The sequence below is a fragment of the Phascolarctos cinereus genome, unplaced genomic scaffold (assembly GCF_003287225.1).
Source record: "Phascolarctos cinereus isolate Bilbo 61053 unplaced genomic scaffold, phaCin_HiC Scaffold_9;HRSCAF=440, whole genome shotgun sequence".
Lineage (NCBI taxonomy): Eukaryota > Metazoa > Chordata > Mammalia > Diprotodontia > Phascolarctidae > Phascolarctos > Phascolarctos cinereus.
The window spans coordinates 122920339-122938310 of NW_027556402.1; the positions used below are offsets into that span (position 1 = coordinate 122920339).

The 17972-nt window shown below is 35.2% G+C and overlaps 1 pseudogene; it reads left to right on the forward strand.

The window, feature by feature from the left end:
- Window positions 1–10415: 10415 nt before the first annotated feature.
- On the forward strand, window positions 10416–17591 carry LOC110194894 (golgin subfamily A member 7-like; annotated as a pseudogene).
- The last annotated feature ends 381 nt before the right edge of the window (window positions 17592–17972 follow it).

A 17972-nucleotide genomic window follows, 5' to 3' on the forward strand; every position in this document is an offset into this window, starting at 1 on the left:
GGTCCATATCACCGCAGGACATCTTGGCGCTCTTGCATCTTACAGGTGGGCATTAGACAGAGGGATTAACATACCTCTGGATCTATTTAAGCAAATAGTACAAAATGCATACAATGTCAATTATTTGCTCATCGGCCTGTGCCGAAGAAAATCACTGGAGAATTGGCTAGAGGGTCTTTACCTGCTCAAATTTGGCAAATAGACTATATTGGACCATTACCTGTTAGTCAGGGGTGTCAATATGCCTGCACTTGTGTGGACACCTACTCTGGGGTATTAGTTGCCTGCCCCTATAAACAGGCTACCCAGAAAAACACTTGTAAAACCCTAGATATTATTTCTCTTTATTATGGGACCCCCCTACAAATACAGAGTGATAATGGTACTAAAGTTTGGATAAAGAAGCATCAATCTGATAGACCAAGGCCAGCTGAGCTCATAGCACAAGGAAACACTAATACTGCCATAGTAGTATACCCTGGTGATGATAAATGGTATCATGTCCCACTAACCCAAATGTTTTTACGATATTAAGTGTTTTACAGTGTTTGCCTGCTATACGCTAACTATGGCATGAACTCCAGGTATTCCAGTGGGAATCCTCAGCAAGGACCGCGTACTGATTCCATCTACGCTGGTGAAAACAACACCCACATCATGAATTGGTCATACCCATTCAACGTAGAAGTTTGGGACGCCCCTTATTTCCCCTAATGAGAATCAATTTAACTAGTTTTAATCTAACTGTACTGCAGCAAACGGTACCAATATATCCTGTACCCTTACAAGTTGGCCACCTAGTCCATATTTTCCTAAAAGGTTAAGATCTGTAACATATAATTGGACACAAGTAAACTCCACCTACACTGTCTCACTATCACAAGCGGACGACAGAAAATATTTTTATTGTCGTAACACCTCCAATGGGCTGTATGAAGAATATCTAAACCAATTAGTATGGGTTGTACCTGTGACTCCAAACCCCTGGAATAATTCGTGTCCCGCTCATGTACTAACACCTCTATCTTGCAACACAAAATAGTGTTTCATTATAATGTAACTTTTCCCTCTTTAGAAAGTTGTGTCAGGAAAAAAAGAGCTTGGTATGATACATTACTTGGTGGTGCAGGAACTGGTTTGGGTATAGTTAATTCTATAGACCTTGAGACCTTGGCTAGCAGACTGCGCAGTGCTGGACAAGATGTTTCTCAAGCTTTGACTGTGAATGCCCAATGGTTACCCACAACGATCCTGCCACACCAAAATACATTACAATATCAAGGCCAATTTTTACAAGTCTTTAATAATAGCATCCTCGTTAATTTACACCTTATGAAAAACATTGGTGTTTTATTTAATTGGACTAAATGTTCCTTGCAAAACTTATATACCCTCATACAGAAGGAAAATGCCCAAAGATTACTACAGGAAGGTAACTCTCACATATGGAACGATATACTTGACTTGTCAGATGTATGGAAAAAGCAAAAACCTGAGAATGCTAGATGCACTCCACTTTGGTGCGCTGGAACTATTATACTCTACCAAGTTAAAACTTGGACTGTTATGTGTCAATTTCATGTAATACCTTTTGTCTTACATAAATACTTTGCTTTACCTCATATCTATGGAAACTATATAGATTGGTATAATGTAACTCATACTCTGTCTGATTGTGTTGTAACTAATGGAGGGATTGTTTGTGGGATGATGACTCGGCAGATGGAACCCTGCCTTCTCTCACATTCATCCAATTTGTGTGATCTAACTTTATACCCAGTGAGTAACTTTTCTATGATATATGAAGTATCTACTCAATATGTTTGTATAGCCTCTAATAATCACTCTGACCTTCTATCTGTAGATATTACTACTGTTCCATTTTCTGGTTGCTTATCCAATGTATCTTTCCTACGCTGGCAAGGAAATGATTTTTACTTTCCACCAGACACTAACCTAGTTAAAAATTTTGCTTGGGTACCCCAATCTTTGCCTCTACCTCATGTGTCTCTATCTCTATATCCCCTTATGAACATCTTGAATCAGTCGACTGAAATCAAAAAGTTATTAGAGTCCAACCAACGCGCGTTAAATGAACATCGAATACAGACTCTTATAGCCGCAGGAAGACTAGTCGAAGCTTCTCATTTAGTGATCTCAGATACTAATCATCATTGGTATGATTTTCTTTTTAAATCTCCTACTGCTACTATGTATTTTAATTCCTTAGCTACCCCCATACTACTACTTGCTTTGTTCTTTTTATGTCTTTGTATATGCAATTGTTATATGTATACCAAAATACGCACTATATACACTCATGTCACACCTTTGCCCCTCACCTATTATTCTCATGATCTTAAGGCCAAGTGAAATGGAAATTGGAAATTCCCCTTTAAATTAATAAGATCACTCAAATAAATAGGTTCAGTTCAAATCTCGGTCATGACCGTTCCATATCTCCTGAGTGTTCTTGGCCTAGCATTCCAGGAACTAGCCATTCCTAGGTCACGTTGACATGGAGGGTTGGCTCCTCTCCTTGTGAGACGTGATGTTATCAAAAAACAAAATACCAAGCCTCAGGCGGATGGGAGCGTGGCTAAGGTCAGATGTGTATTGGACAAACCATGAATAGCGCAAGCATCAAAAAGGGCTTCTTGGCCCCAAGCCTTCTTTGTTTAGAACAATATAAAAACACTGCGTCCTGTAAGCCCGCTGAGCCTCACCCGCGGGAAGGACGCTTCGCCCGGGAAAATCTTTACACAATTCAAGTTTGTACTGGCTGCAACGGGGCTCCCAGCCGTTGATTGACTTTGGAGGTTCCCTTGAATTGGTGATGTATTCTCTTCCATTACCGACTCTCTTGATCGGTGCTATATTATTGATTGTTCTTATTATTTATGCTTTCTATGCAAATTCAAACTATCTGTGCTTTGCTTCTTCTAAATAAATTATCTATTTCCTATTATTTTCTGGTGCATTGGAGAGTGTCATTTATAGGAGCGAATCCGAACCTCACTAAATCCTATTAATACAGATGCTAATTTCTGATTAAAAAGCTTATATTTATACATATATGTATACATATGTATTTATATGTATATGTATATATATGTGTGTGTGTATATATATACATACATACATACAAATATTTTTATTAAATACTGGTCAAGGAACTGCTTTGACTTCAGAGATAGTAAATGAAACACATCAGAACATATTTGGGCGTATTATGTCAGGTTGCATGTGTCTGTGCTCTTACTTTACCTCAAACATTCCTCTTCCTTGTTCTGCTAAGTGTCACAGAATTTCTTCGGTACTAAGACTCTTAGCAGTCCTCTACAATGGCTCTTTAAATTATTGACAACTGCTTTTCCTAAGTGAGCAAGACTCATAATCTATACTAGAATCTATAGATTGTTCTCTTGGAGACCTTGGATCTTATTTTAGGCTCAATGTAAACTTACCAAAACAAAGCACAGATGGAGTCTTGGTTCCCTTCCTTTGCATTGTATTCTGGCATAAAGAAAATTTGGAAAAGGATTTAAGTGTTCCTTTAACATCTGTGGATTTTGTTATTTCAGAAATCTTTGCACTTCCTGTGAATAAGTTTGTGGCAAATTTCAGTTGCTATTTAATTACCCAATTTTAAATGCAAGAGTTACTGACTTTGGCAACACAGTCAAATACACATACACATATACATGTATAAGTATATATGTGTGTGTGTATCAATATAGATATCTATATATATGATATGCATATGTATGCATGTATATCTGTATAAATATATACATATATTTGTACATATACATATGAATAGTAAAAACAATATAAATAATGTAAAAATAACTGCAGCACATTTTGAGAAAAATAGTATTTTAAGCCAGAACGAAGCACTGTTCTCTCTTTTATTTGACAAATATGAATGTCAGCTAGTCATCACAGTGGATAGAGATCTGGGCCTGGAATCAGGAACACCTGAATTCGGGTACAACCTCAGATACTTCTCAGTTGTATGTTTCTGGGCTTGATCTCTGTTTGCCTCAGTTTCCTCATCTATAAAATGGGGATAATAATAGCACCCACCTCCCAGGACTGTTCTGCTAATCAAATGATATAATAATTATAAAACACTTAACACAGTGTTTGTCACTATATAAATGGTACTATATGTACTATTACTGTTAACAGATGCACTGATGAATTCCTTCAGGCAATGTGCTTTGAGGACCTAAAATACCATATATGTGTTATTAAGTATTATTAATAGTAGTAGTTGATGTATCATTGTCATCAAAATAGCAGTGGTTTTAGTAGAAAAATATTATCTTCCCTTGAAAAAATGTTTTATCCGAAGAGTAATTCTCCAGAACAGGGCATACATATGTTAAGCACAATGTTTGCATTCTCCAGTACCAAATTATACTATAATTATTTACACACATGCGGACATGATGAAATCCATACAAATTAAAAACATCAGAAATAGCTATCAGTAAATTTAAAAATCCTAAATTAGCATGTAGCTCATAAAGGCAATGACAGAATTATAGTCCTTGAAAGCTGGGCTTTATATTTTGGAGGTTTTTTTTTTTTTTGTGCACGTCTATGTGGTACTATTTGAAATGTGATTAGTCTCTCAGTCTCCTTTTCAGAACAAATGTAGTCATAGCCCAAAGAAGGAGCCACATTTGGGCATTTACTTGACCTTTTTTGCAAGTATAATATTTTCCTTTAAAGATTAAAAATGAGTATTCAGGAAACAAAACTATTGTTTACCTGCTGTTGTTAATTGCAACCCACATTTATTTAAATTTGTTTTAAGGAAAAAATATCTTATGGTTTTAGTGCAGGGGCCTCAAGGCACAAAAGGTAAAACTAAATTTTTGGATGCCCTACCTTAAGAACAGCTTTGGGGCAACTCTGTTGTAATGCCATTATATGCAGTTTTTAAATGAACTACAATGAAATCTAGCTCAACTCAATTCAACAGAAAGTTGTTGAGATACTACTAAGTATTCTAGGAGGCATTAGGGAAATACAGAAATGATACATTATCTTCCTTAAGGAGCTTACATGCAAACAATTTTATTAAAGATGGTACTCAAAAATGTCATTTAACTATGTTAATATATTAAAAGTACCATAGCTAACATATTGATTATTCAGTACTTTGAAGAGCTGTATGGATATTCTTTTCAGAGACAAAGATATAAATGCTTTACTAACTAGTCTTTTCAAGTTGTGGTGGACATTCATAACTATGTAGTCAATGTGCTGCAGAATTCCTCTGAATTTAGCCAGATCATTCCTCAATGACAGATATGCACATGAGTGTAGCATAAGCCTATAATCAAAGCCTTTAAAATTTGGTAGGACTTGATACTTTACATATTTGAGGCACAGCCTTTGACATTTAGTTAGAAGAAGACCTTAGTGCATTTTGGCTATTAAAGTGTCTGAGAAACAGATATGTAGGGAAATGTTCATGAAGGGGAAAATGGTTTTACGGTTATATAGTCCATCTCCTTGTGGCTGAATTGCTCCAATCATTTCAGATTATTAATGGTGGCTGGATTTTGGATAGAGGTATGTTCTATTGCCAAAGCTCTATTCAAAGACTTTCCAGCTTTGAAGGTTCTACCACAGTTCATATTCCACTGGCAACAGATTTAAGACTCCAGAATCACCTTTATGCAGGTGAAATAAGGAACAAAAGGCGAGTGGCAAGTCTAGTACCTATAAACTTCTACTTCCACTGAAAAGGTCTAGATTTCATAATATACTAAAAACTCAATTCATCAAGCTTAACAGATTAGAATAGGAATCTATTAGGAAAGGTTGGAATGTTTTTGAACAACAACAACAACAACAAAGTCCTTAGTTGGAGTTTCTCCACTAAAGTCTTCTGATGCCTCATTGTGCCATGAAGGTGAACCAGAGTTCTTGAAACTATTCCAGTAGATCATTACCTATGGCTAGTCCCACCAAGCTGCAAGAGCTTTGTGCATTGCCCAGTGATGCATGTCTGTTGTCCAAGGATCAGTTTGACAAGGCTCAGCAGATTAGCTACAGGGGTAGTGAGGTAAAGTTTCAGCCTCAGACATTCTTCAAGACCACAAGCTAAGTGAAAATTTATATGGGTATCCATCCATACTACAAAGATCCTTAGAGTCTAAGAGTCAGCTAAGGTAGAGTGTTCCAAGTAACACTATGGAAGGCTATACAAATTACAAAGTCCCGATCTTTAGTCTCAAACAAAGTTTGCCTTAACACTTTTAAAGTGCCTTTCACTTCATCTATCTAATACTGACAATACGAGTTATTATGACTTTTATTCTTTATATTATTGCAAGTTTCCTGGGTCTCAAAACACATTCAACAAATTATTTGTGCTCTTTTACTACAAATTATTTTGTTAGAGTATGACCTAAAATGATATATCATAAGGTCATAAAAACGAATACCCATCTTATACTGGGCATATAAAAGTTTAGTACACAAGTTGTGCCTCAAAAAGAAGATCATATGAATAAATATTTCTGTTTTCTGTACTTCTAATAATGTTCTAATAATGTAGTCGACAACTGGATTACAAGCCAATGGATTTGTGTTTTCTGTTTAATAAGGATGTCATAACCTCTTTTCCTTTTTTATTACTAGGGTTTATCTTTCATAATCATGTTGAATCCTGAGACACGGTGGGCATAGGATAAAAAAAAAAAAGATTGAAATAGCAAGCAAAGGGAGAAGTTCATTATGAAAAAACACTGATTGTCAATATTGGAAAAAATAATCAAGCAATAGATTAGCATCTCACATTTTAATTTAACTTGGCTAAGTAGACAAGCAGGTCTAAGGATCTGCAAATACCTTTTAATATTTCTGATGGAAACAGATTCTGAAACTAAAACTATTTCTTTTTTGGGGACTGTGCACAGCTTTTTTTTTCTATTAAAATTTTAAGGATAAAAAACTCTCTTTTAGTAGAGGAAGTTTGCTTTGAATTATGCAAAAGGAAGTCAAATCTTGTGCCATCTTTTATCAGATATCTTAAAACTGGCAAGCCTTTCAATGTTTGAATGTTCAATTATTTATTCATTTAATTTTTGGTCACATAGTCAAAGATGTGATTTTGGCATATCCCTTGATTATAGGATCACAGTTTCAGAGCTAAATAAACTTTATAGGTCATCTGACACAAACTCTTTATTCTACAGAGTAAGAAAGAGACCAATAGAAAGGTTGCATGACTTATCCAGTCATATAGGTAGTATGTGACATACTTGGGATATTTTAAATAATTTATGAAGAATAAAAACCAAGAAAATAAATAAAATTTTGCACTTTAGAATTTCACTCTTGACATAAATATTTTCTTTTCAGATGAAAAGAATGATGACTCTGATTTTGAGGTAAGGTTGGTGCTTTCCTAATTATGCAGTATGATTTATTGGGTGGCATTTTGGATTTTGAGTCAGTTAAAGTTGAATGCAAATCTCATCTCTTATACTTACTAATTGAGTCACCATAAGCAAAGTAATTAAGCTTTCTAAATCTCAAGTTCTTCAAATGAAAAACAAAGATAATGTCTCTAGTACTTACCAATGTGATTATGAGGCTCTAAGGAGGTGACGTATTTAAAGCTCATTCGGAACTTCACATTATTATATAGAAGCAATTCATTGTTATAACTAGCCATGTGACTATAGACAAGCAATTGATTCTGAGTTTACTCATCTGTCAAATGAAGATAATAATACCTGCAGTATTCACTTCATAATCCTGTTCTGAGTTCGAAATGAGACAATACATTAACATCAAGTTGTAAGCCTTAAATCCATTTATAAGTAACAACATAGTAGTAGTAGTAGTAGTAGTAGTAGTAGTAGTAGTAGTAGTATAGCAGTAATAGCAGCAGCAGCAGCAGCAGCAGCAGCAGTAGTAGTAGTAGTAGTAGTAGTAGTAGTAGTAGTAGAAGTAGGAGTAGTTGTTGTTGTAATAATTATCTAATCATAATAATAACATCTCTAGGGGTAAATCATTGAGCCTGAGGTTTTTCACTTGTCAGCTTTCCCCAGAGGGTTGTAGAGAGATGCAAACGAAATTGTTTAAAGTGCTTTGCAAATCAATGCTATGTCTGTTCTTTGTGCACAAGCCATTGAGCCTCAGTTTTCTTATCCATCTTGGGGAAAATCATTTGTATAATACATAACTCATTGGGTTGTTGTGAGACTAAACAAAGCGTAAATGCACATACACATATATCTATACACACATACATATCTACCTGTAACTTTGCACACCTTACAGACTATTATTACTACTACTGCTGCTGCTACTCCTGTTGTTGCCGTTCTTGCTCCTACTGCTGCTTCTCTTCCTGCAGTGGGGAGCTTTCTCACAATAGAAATGCCATTATCTTAGGTTCTTCACATATAAGATGGGGGCAATAATATCTTCAACACCTATTTACAATTGTTATGAGGTTGAAATGAGTTAAGTGCTTTGAAAATTTGCAAATATTATGGAAATGCCAGTTATAATAAATAGACCAAAAAAGAAGTAATCATAATAATAATAGTTTCTTCTCTACTCATGCTTAGGAATAATTGTTTTCCTTCAAAAATGCTTTCTTGCCATTACTTAGGAAATAAGATTCAACTTGCTTCCTCATATAAATCTTCATAAAAAAAATCTGTTCTGTTAAACTTTGGATTGACTTTTTGTCTTCATATTTGTAAAACACTACAAATACACATACACCTATATATTGAAGGTTCTTTTTATTTTGCAACCAAAGAGTGTCAGAATGTTTCATGATCAGAACAACTGATTTTCAAGAATCAAGTTTGAGAAAGAAAGAAGATAGTAGGAACTATAAAGATCATGTAGTCCAACTTCGTAACTTTACTTATTGGGGAAGTAAGCTCCAGAAAAGTTGCAGTATAGATAATTTTGAAACCATTGGCTTGGTAATAGTTCTTTTCACTACCCAACACTGACTTCATATTGTTCTCAAGATTAATATTTCCCAGCTTCACTGACCATTTCTTTTAAGTTCCCAGACTCCTCACAGTCCTGATGGACTCCTCTGGATGTTTTCTAGTTTGCCATGCTGTATCTTTAAAATCTGGGTGATGAGGACATGATACTCAAAGATGTGGACTGGTAGAACAAAAGAGATTTGACAGAGTGCAGCAGAACCTCCAATGACTTATATTGCACACTACATTTCAACTAATATAATGTAAGATTGCATTAGATTTTTTACTTAGGAAATACAAACAATTTGCTCATATGCCATTGTACCCAGCAAAGGTATTAATGTGAAGTACTTTTTTCATATGAAATGTCACCACCATGTAAGACCTCAAATCATCTATTTGTCATTATTTTTGGAACCTAATATGAGATATTGCATTTAAACCTCTACTATTTCCAGAACCACCCAGCCTGAGGAGATCTCAAAATGACAGAAATGTTAAAGTTTCAGTATTAGCTTAGAACCCTCTTGAATAATCTTAGGAACAATGAGAGGGGGAGATTCAGTAAATGAAGCAAAGCTTCTATAAACCAAAGAAATAAATTAAGATATATACTAATAAGGTCACTTCTTCCTACACACATACACACACACACAACACTTTAGGAGCTTTCAAATATGTATGAGAACCAGTGAGTAAAGGTACCTAATTCTTCTCTCTGGAACCACATCCCAGTGGATAGGACAGGATATGTCTAAAGAATTAAGACAGCTCTCTTGGTATTATAATGAACATCTTGATACTTACTTTCTTTGTCTATCCTAATCAATGAGCTAACATTGATTAAGTACCTAGGACGTACCAGGCGCTATCCTAATTTCCAAGGACACAATGTAAAGAATTAAACAACTATTTAAATAAAGCTTATAGTCTGGTAAGGGAGACAACAATTGTATAAAGTATACAAAGAATAAATATGAAAATAAATACTATTTTAAAAAATATGTTGTTCAGTTGTTTCAGCCATGTCTGATGTTCTTTGACCTCATTTGGAGTTTTATTGGTAAATATAGTAAAGTGGTTTGCCATTTCCTTCTCTAGTACATTTTACAAATGAGGAAAATGAGGCAAACAGGGTTAAGTGAGTTGCCCAGGATCACACAGCCAGTATGTGTCTGAGGCCAGATTTGAAATCAGAGTTTTCCTCACTCCAGGCCTGGCACTGCATCTGCTGTACCACCTTGCTACTTTGTATTAATAAACATATAAAAATAAAACATGCATATACAAAGTAGTTATACAAGGTAGTTTGGGAGGGAGGGCACTAGTGGTTGGTGACACTGAAAAAAGCTTGATGTTTAAGGTATCCCTTGAAGAGCCATAGGACTCTATGAGGTGGAGATGAGGAGGAAGTACTTTTGAGATATGCAGGACAGCGAGGGCAGAGGTATGTATAGAGAAGCTGGAGAGCCATTTGTGAGAAACAGACTATTTTAGCTGGATTTAAGAATGAGAGAGAAGGACTACTATCTACTGATTCTATAAAAGATAGGTTGGATGCATGTATGGAAAGCATTAAAAACCTAGATGGGGGAGTTTATATTTGATCTTAGAAGCAATAGGAAGCAATTGGAGTTGATGGATTTAGAGAGTGGCACCATCAGCCTTAATCTAAGGAAAATCACTTTGGAAATAGTGTGTAGGTTAGATTAGAATGGGGAGAAATTTAAGGCAAGGAGCCGAGCAGAGAGGTTGCTGAAAAAATCTAGTCTAGAGCTGATAAAATCCAGAACTATTGTGAGAGCTGGGTGAGTATAGAGTATGAGTAAGATGTTAAAGATGATATGGAGGCAGAAATCACAAGATTGACAACTTATTGGTTGTGTTGGCTGCAGAGGTTCGAGGAGTTGAGAACAATGCCACAACAGTAATAAACCTGGAAGACCAGAAGGATGGTTTTAACAAAAACATGAAATTCAAAGGTATTTTTGAAGAGGTATATATGTGTTAAATTTAAACAGAAGGCAGTAGGACAAGCCAGGACATTGGAGATTAGTCTTATCTTGTCTAGTCAAGAAAAAAATTTCCATATAGATGTCATAGATCAATAACTATTATCAATCAGGTTTGCCAGCTTTCCTGCTGAAGGTGAAAGACTCAAAAATTAGAACATATATTGCATCTACTATAAAAAAAATGAAAATGACTATATACCCTGGGTCATAACAAACAAGGAGCAGGCATTATGAGCCTCTGAATCAGCAGTGGCAGTGGAAGTGGCAACAGCAGTGGCTTTTTCTGGAGCTCTAAGCCTACAGATGGTAAGGAAGTTGAACAACCGATAGGAGACAATAGAGTTCTCTTTGCTAACACTTAGGCAGGACTCTGTTGCTTTTTCCATACTCTGATCTGGGTTGCAATTATGGGTGGCAGGAACAGGGCCAGGAGAACACTAGCACACAGGAGCTTATGACCACAGTGGAGTGGGGACTCTTCTCACAGTTCCAAGGCAGAAAAGAGTGCTTGTGGTCACTCACAGACCAGAGCACAGGCAAAACACACACTCAGAAGGAGAATAAAAAATCAAAGCTCCTATATCCAAAACCTTCAAGAAAAATATGAGTAGGGCTCAGGTAAACGAAGAACTCAAAATGGATTTTGAAATTCAAGTAAGTGAGGCAGAAGAAAAATTGGGAAGAGAAATGAGAGTGATGCAAGAAAATAATGAAAATGATTCAACAGTTTGGCAAAGGAGATAAAAAATTATGCTGAAGAAAAAAACACTCTGAAAAATCAACTAAGCCAAATGAAAAAAGAGGCACAAAAATTCACTGAAGAAAACAAAATTCCTTAAAATGTAAAATTGGTGAAATGCAAAAGGAGGTTCAAAAGCTCATCGAATAAAGTAATTCCTTAAAAATTAGAATTGATCAAATAAAAATTAATAATTTTATGAGAAATCAAGAAACAGTAAAAAATCTAAGAATGAAAAAATAGAAGACAATATAAAATACCTCACTGGAGAAACAACTGACCTGGAAAATAGATCCAGGAGAAATAATTTAAAAATTATTGCACTACCTGAAACTCCTGATTAAAAAAAGAGCCTATACATCATGTTTCAAGAAATTATAATGGGAAAGTGTGCTGATATATAGAACCAGAGGGTAAAACAACAAGTGAAAGTATCCACCTAAAACTTCCTGAAAAAGATCAGAAAATGAAAATTCCAAGGAATATTATAGCAAAATTCCTGAGCTCCTAGGTCAAGGAGAAAATATTGCAAGCAGCCAGAAATAAGCAATTCACATATGTTGGAAACACAATCAGGATAACATAAGATTTAGCAGCTTCTACATTAAAGGATCAGAGGGATTGGAATATGATATTCTGAAAGGCAAAGGAAGTAGGATTACAACCAAGAATCGCCTACCCAGAAAACCAGAATATAATTTCTTTAGGGGAAAAGAAGGAAATTCAATGAAATAGAGGACTTTCAAGAATTCTTGATGAAAAGACCAAAGCTGAATAGAAAATTTATAAATACATCCAACATAATTTGTTTCTTTGCCAATTCCATTCCTTATGAAATTCTGTCTTCAGGGACCAAAAGAAACATTTCCAGACTCTACCACATAATGACCTTTCAATAATTTGAGGACTGTGATGGATCTATGATGGTGGAGAAAAGGCAGGGGCATGCCTGAGATCTCCCAAATTCATCTCCACACGAACTTAAGATAAGACTTCCAGATGAATTCTGGATCTCAGAAGGATGGGGTGAAATGATTTTCCAGCCCAAGACAACTTTGAGGTTTGGTGGGAAATGTCTGTTGCATTGGGGTGAGGGTGGAACACAAGTGATGACTGGCAATGGCCTAGAAAAACAGCAGTAGGATGAGTAAACTTAATTAACAACAATGGCTTCCAGAGCTTTCAACGCACAGGTGGAAGGGGATCAGGAGGAGATTACATGATTGCCTTTGTTAGAACTGGATGTACATTGTTACATTGCACATGTGTGTATCCAAGTCAAAGTCCTGGGTCTCAGTCCTAGGCAAGAGGGAGCACTAGCATATCAAAGTGCCAAAAGGAAGCAATAACATTGGTAACACTTCCAGGGTGGAAAAACATGATTGTGGTCATTCACATACCAGAGTTAAGACCAGGAGAGTAGTAAATATACCTGCCTTAGGTCATGCCACCTTAGAAGAACTGAAAACATTCAGACCAACACAACTAGCTTTGAAAATAGCTGCACAAAAATCCTGAAGCTTTGGAAAGTACCCCAACTTTGAGAAAAAGTTAAAATTAAGGAAATTGGATGGAAAAATAAGAAAACAAAAAATGAACCTGACCATAAAAATGTTGCTATTGTGAAAGAGATCCAAATATAAACGTAAAAGAAGACAACAATGTTAAAACTACTGCATCCAAAGACTCTCCAAAGAAATGTGAATTGGTCTCAGGCCCAAAAAGAATTCCTGTAACAGTTCAGAAAGGATTGTAAAAATAAAATAAGACAGGTAAAGGAAAAATAGAGAAAAAGAAATGAGTGATGGAAGAAAATCATGAAAAACTAATAGTTTGATAAAGGAGGGACCAAAAAAAAACTTACTGAAGAATATAAAATCTTAAAAAACAAAGAAAAACACACACACACATACACACACACACACACACAGAATAGGCCAAATGGTAAAAGAAACACAAAAATCTACTATCAGCATAATTGATCATATCAGCACCACAAAACTCACAGAAACCACATAATCATCTCAATAGATGGAGAAAAAAGCTTTTGACAAAATACAACACCCATTCCTTTTAAAAACACTAGAGAGCATAGGTATAAACGGTGTCTTCCTTAAAATAAGAAATATCTACCTAAAACCTTCAGCAATCATCATATGTAATGGAGACAGGCTAAAAGCCTTTCCAATGAGGTCGGGGTAAAGCAAGGGTGTCCTTTATCACCACTGTTGTTCAATATAATACTTGAAACATTACTTTTCACAATAAGAGAAGAAAAAGAAATTGAGGGTATTAGGATAGGCAAAGAATAAATAAAGCTGTCACTCTTTGCAGATGACATGATGATATACTTAGAGAATCCTAGAGAATCAAGTAAAAAACTACTTGAAATAATAAACTTCAGCAAAGTTTCAAGCTATAAAATAAACCCACATAAATCATTGACATTTCTATATTTTACCACTGAAGCCCAACAGCAAGAGATAGAAAGAGAAATTTCATTTAAACTTACTTTAGATATTATAAAATATTTATGGGTCTACCTCCTGAAACAAACCCAAGAACTATATGAACACAACTGCAAAACACTTTTCACACAAATAAAGTCGTATCTACATAATTGGAAAAACATCAGTTGCTCGTGGTTAGGCCAAGTTAATATAATAAAAATGACAATTTTACCTAAGCTAATGTACTTATTCAGTGCATCAATCAAACTACCAAAAACTATTTTATAGAGTTAGAAAAAATAATAGGATTCATTTGGAAGAACAAAAGGTTCAGAATATCGAGGGAGATCATGAAAAGAAAATCAGGATAGGTGACCTAGCCATTCCAGATCTTAAATTGTATTATAAAGCAGCAATCATCAAAACTGCATCGTGCTGGCTAAGAGACAGAGTGGTGGATCAGTGGAATAGGTTAAGTATGCAAGGCACAATAGTCAATGACTATAGCAATCTACTATTGTTAAACCCAGAGGCCCCAGCTTCTGGGATAAGAACTTACCCTTTGACAAAAGTTGCTGGGAAAACTGGTAAAGAGTATGGCAGAAACTAGGCATTGATCAAAATCTCACACCATATACCAAAATAAAGTAAAAATGGGTTCATGATTTAGATATAAAGGCTGGCACTATAAGCCAACTGGGAGAGCAAGGAATAGTATACCTATTAGATTTATGGAGAACAGAAGAATTCATGACCCAACAGGAAATGGAGAACATTACAGAAAATAAAATGGATAACTTCAATTGCATTAAATTGAAAAGATTTTGCACAAACAAAGCCAATGCAACTAAGATTAGAAGGAAGGTAGAAAATTGGGAAAGAATTTTTACAATCAGTGTCTCTGTTAAGGGCCTGCCTCATTTCCAAAATAAAGAGAATTCAGTCAAATTTATAAAAATACAAGTCATTCCCCAATTGATAAATGGTCAAAGGATATGAACAGGGAGTTCTCAGATGAAGAAATTAAAGCCATCTATAGTCATATGATAAAATGCTCTAAATCACTATTGACCAGAGAAATAAAAATCAAAACAACTGTGAGGTACCATATCATACTTATCAGATTGGACAACATGACAAAACAGGAAAATAATAAATGTTGGAGAAGATGTGGGAAAATTGGAACACTAATGCATTGTTGGTGGAGTTCTGAAATGATCCAACCATTTGGAAAGCAATTTAGAACTATGTCCAAAGGTCTATAAAAATGTGCATACCTTTTGATCCAGCAATACAACTCTAGGGCTATATCCCAAAGAGGTCATACAAATGGAAAAAGGACCAACATCTACAAAAAATATTTATAGCAGCTCTTTATGTGGTGGCAAAGAATTAGAAATTGAGAGGATGCCCAACAATTGAGGAATGGCTGAACAAGTTGTGGTATACGAATGTAATGGAATATTATTGTTCTATGAGAAATGATGAACCGGTTGATTACAGAAAAACCTGTGAAGACTTGTATGGTCTGATGCTGAGTGAAGTGAGCTGAACAAAGAGAACGTTGTACACAGTAACCCACATTGTGCTATGACTAATATTGACAAACTTAACCCTTCCCAGCAATACAAAGATCTAGAATATCTCCAAAGGCTTCATGATGGAAAATGCTATCCACATCCAAAGAAAAAACTATGGAATTTGAATTCAGATTGAAGCATATTATTTGCTACTTTTTATTTTCTCTTCTGTCGAGTTTTGTTTTCTCTTCCTGGTGGTTCCTCCTATTGGTTCTGATTCTTACTTACAACATCACTAACATTTAAATATGTTTAATAGGAATGTGTAGCCTAATAGGATATGTATAGTCTATATCAGATTGCATGCTCTCTTGGGGAAGGTGGTATGGAGGAATGGGAGAAAAAATTTAAACTCAAAAGCATATAGAAGTGATTGTTGATAAACCAAAATAAATTATTTTTTTTTTAAAAAAAAGCTTATGGAAATGAATGCTGAAAAATAAAATTAAATTAATTTTAAAAAATTTTCTCCTAAGAACTGCTTTGGCTACATTCCATAAGTTTTGGTATGTTGTCTCATTATTGTCATTCACTTGGGAAAAGTTATTGATTGTTTCTATGATTTGTTGTTTGATCCCCTCATTCTTCGTGATTAGATTATTTAGTTTCTAATTAATTTTAGTCTATCGTTCCATGGACTTTCATTATACATAACTTTTATTGCATTGTGATCTGAAAAGGATGCATTTAAATTTTTTTCTTTCTGCATATGGTTAAAAGGTTTTTATGCACTAATAAAAGGTCAATTTTTCTGTAGATGCTATGTACCCCTGAGGAAAAAAAAAAGTTATATTCCTTTCTATCTCCATTCTCCAGAAGTTAATTATATCTAACTTTAAGAAAAATATATTAAAAAAAAGAAAAAAATATATATTAATTTCTTAACTTCTTTCTTGTTTATTTTATGGTTAGATTTACCTGAATCTGAGAAGGGGAGGTTGAAGTCTGACTACAGATGGAAGTATACTTTTTTTTTTACTTTATTTTTCTTGAGAGATTTTTTTTCTTTGCTTTTGTTTATGTTGTATTTCACAATAGGACTATTAGGGATATGTTTTGCCTGACTACACATATAAAACCTATATTGATTTATTTAATTTCTCAATGAGGGGGAGTGGGGAGAGAGGAAGGGAGAGAATTTGAAACTCAAAGTTCTAAAAAGTTAAAAATCCATATTTTTTACATGTAACTGAGGAAAAAATAAAACACTAAATAAAGAAAATGTGATATTAAAAAAAAGTTAAAATTAAGCAAGTAGGAGGTTGTGCAACAGCCACTGGAAGGCCACAGAAGAGATGTCACCATGAGGCCACAGCAGGCCCTGTGTCTGGCAAGATCTTCATCCAGTGGTACCTAAGCAGTGGCACTGGGTGCCAGTTCCAGAAAAAGTCCCCCACCAAATTGGAGAATCGAGCCAGAGGCAGATCAGCTTCTGCACCTCCATTTTCTTATTTTGAAAATGAAGATCAACCCACTTGGTAAAGATGTTTTGTGTATTAACCAGTGTTTGTGAAATGCCAAAAAAAATTGAGATTGACCAGGGGCAGTTTGAAGAAATAGTTCGTACTTTAAATAACCTTTATGCAAAAGCAGAAAAACTTGGGAGCCAACCTTACCTTGAAGGCTATTTAGCTTGTTTGACAGCATATACTATTTTTTCTGCATGGAAACACACTATGAAAAGGTTCTGAAGAAAATCACCAAACGTATTCAGAAATAGAAAGAGATTTACCTTCCAGAGGGCCTCCTTCTAACAGACCCAATTGAGAGAGGACTTTGTGTTATTGAAATTACTATTTATTAAGACAGAGGCATGAGCAGTGGAAAATAAACCTTGGAGTCCAAGAGTCCATCTCAGAATGAGACTCTCTTCTGTCCACCAGCCAAATACAGTGTCCCCAACTTCCTCTCCAAGCATGATTCCTTTGTATCTGCTGCCAGAGCCATGGTGCCATTCTACTCCAAATACTAACTTTCTAAAATTCCACTCCTGGAGTGACATCTAGTCACTCAGCATCCACTTTGTGTCTTTAAACTGTATAGGACTCTAATCTTTGTAGTTATTTTTGAGAAAATATAATGAAGCATCTCACTTTTTTAATTCAAAACAATTTAATAAAATGAGTTGTGTAAATCAGCCCAACCAAAATCCATTTCTTATCTGCCACCAGGACTATTGGTTCTGCTCAGTATTCATT